Source organism: Quercus lobata, chromosome 10 (assembly GCF_001633185.2).
Source record: "Quercus lobata isolate SW786 chromosome 10, ValleyOak3.0 Primary Assembly, whole genome shotgun sequence".
NCBI classification, from domain to species: Eukaryota; Viridiplantae; Streptophyta; class Magnoliopsida; order Fagales; family Fagaceae; genus Quercus; species Quercus lobata.
Window position 1 is genome coordinate 18,515,757 of NC_044913.1, and position 2,888 is coordinate 18,518,644.

Genomic DNA, 2,888 nt, shown 5'->3' on the forward strand with positions numbered 1-2,888 from the left:
TTTCTACGTAGATTCCTCTAAAACCATGACCGGACAACGCCACTTGACCAACGGCTAGCTTTTCAAGCCCACTCTCTACAAATCATATTGTGAGGGATCTTTCGTACGCGAGCCCAACATCCTTATTGGGCCGCCAGAGAATTGTGTCCTTACAATTGGCGCCGTCTGTGGGAAAGCTTGCGCGTTGGCGCAGGTGGCGGTGGAGTCAGCTCTCTAGCAAGCAAAAATTTCCGGGATTTCCCCCGTCTCCGGCGGCATATAGTTGTTGCTCCGACGTAAGCCTCTGCTAGGGGCTACGCCTCGCAGTGCTAAGGGCGCGGGCGTCTCTAGGGGCTTCCGGCCTCAGGCCAACTATCCCCGCCTTGGTGAAGGGGCTGGTGGTTGAAAAATAAAACAAATAAAAGAAATCTCATAAGTTTTGGACAGAACCAAGGCCTTGCATGGTCCACGGACTCAAGCCTATGGGGAAACCAAGTACACAAAAGAAATCTTACAAGTTTTGGACAGAACCAAGGCCTTGCATGGTCCACGGACTCAAGCCTATGGGGAAACCAAGTACATAAAAGAAATCTTACAAGTTTTGGACAGAACCAAGGCCTTGCATGGTCCTCGGACTCAAGCCTATGGGGAAACCAAGTACAAAAAAGAAATCTTATAAGTTTTGGACAGAACCAAGGCCTTGCATGGTCCTCGGACTCAAGCCTATGGGGAAACCAAGTACTAAAAAGAAATCTTACAAGTTTTGGACAGAACCAAGGCCTTGCATGGTCTCGGACTCAGCCTATGGAAACAAGTACATAAAAGAACATCTTACAGTTTTGCGACAGACCAAGGCCTTGCATGGTCCTCGGACTCAAGCCTATGGGGAAACCAAGTACATAAGAAAAATCTTACAAGTTTTGGACAGAACCAAGGCCTTGCATGGTCCTCGGACTCAAGCCTATGGGGAAACCAAGTACATAAAAAAAATCTTACAAGTTTTGGACAGAACCAAGGCCTTGCATGGTCCTCGGACTCAAGCCTATGGGGAAACCAAGTACATAAAAGAAATCTTATAAGTTTTGGTCAGAACCAAGGCCTTGCATGGTCCACGGACTCAAGCCTATGGGGAAACCAAGTACATAAAAAGAAATCTTACAAGTTTTGGACAGAACCAAGGCCTTGCATGGTCCACGGACTCAAGCCTATGGGGAAACCAAGTACATCAAAAGAAATCTTACAAGTTTTGGACAGAACCAAGGCCTTGCATGGTCCTCGGACTCAAGCCTATGGGGAAACCAAGTACAAAGAAGAAATCTTACAAGTTTTGGACAGAACCAAGGCCTTGCATGGTCCTCGGACTCAAGCCTATGGGGAAACCAAGTACATAAGAAAAATCTTACAAGTTTTGGACAGAACCAAGGCCTTGCATGGTCCTCGGACTCAAGCCTAGGGGGAAACCAAGTACATAAAAGAAATCTTATAAGTTTTGGACAGAACCACGGCCTTGCATGGTCCTCGGACTCAAGCCTATGGGGAAAACAAGTACATAAAAGAAATCTTATAAGTTTTGGACAGAACCAAGGCCTTGCATGGTCCTCGGACTCAAGCCTATGGGGAAACCAAGTACATAAAAGAAATCTTATAAGTTTTGGACAGAACCAAGGCCATGCATGGTCCTCGAACTCAAGCCTATGGGGAACCCAAGTACATAAAAGAAATCTTATAAGTTTTGGACAGAACCAAGGCCTTGCATGGTCCACGGACTCAAGCCTATGGGGAAACCAAGTACATAAAAAGAAATCTTACAAGTTTTGGATAGAACCAAGGCCTTTGCATGGTCCTCGGACTCAGCCTATGGGAAACCAAGTAACAATAAGAAAATCTTACAAGTTTTGGACAGAACCAGGGCCTTGCATGGTCCTCGGACTCAAGCCTATGGGGAAACCAAGTACAAAAAAGAAAAATCATAAGTTTTGGACAGAACCAAGGCCTTGCATGGTCCTCGGACTCAAGCCTATGGGGAAACCAAGTACAAAAAGAAATCTCACAAGTTTTGGACAGAACCAAGGCCTTGCATGGTCCTCGGACTCAAGCCTATGGGGAAACCAAGTACAAAAAAGAAATCTCACAAGTTTTGGACAGAACCAAGGCCTTGCATGGTCCTCGGACTCAAGCCTATGGGGAAACCAAGTACAAAAAGAAATCTTACAAGTTTTGGACAGAACCAAGGCCTTGCATGGTCCTTGGACTCAAGCCTATGGGAAAACCAAGTACATAAAAGAAATCTTAGAAGTTTTGGACAGAACTAAGGCCTTGCATGGTCCTCGGACTCAAGCCTATGGGGAAACCAAGTACACAAAATAAAAACTGTTACTAGAGCATTAAAATCCATCCGAAGAGGACTTCTCGTTAACAGTTGGGTCAGTCTTTAATTGCACAGGTTCTCCGGTCTACCCGCAGATCCCCAGTGCCAAAGGGGCTAATACGATACGGCACAGTATGTTGTCCCAAGGGCACGATCCAAGTCCATCGCTGCTTGGCTGCTCTCTCGGATATTCGTCTAGCGTGCATCACGCAGCGCTCAGCAGCTATCTCGGTTAGTTCCATAAATTCAATCTATTGAGGATTACCATTGTTATACTTGATAATATTTGCGAGTTTAAACTAATAAGGGTTTGTATTAAAGTGTTCTTCTGTCCAGAATATTGTTAAAGGCATGTTTAGACTTAATATTCAGACCCAAAGTTGTTGCAAAAAAAAAATAATAATAATAACATATGTATAAAGAAATAAACACATCTTTTATTAAGACAAAAGAACAGTACAGTGTACAATAAAAACTGAAACCAGCTTACATTAGAGTTAACTGCGTAAGCAAAAGAAAAGCACAAAGAGTAAAGATGATG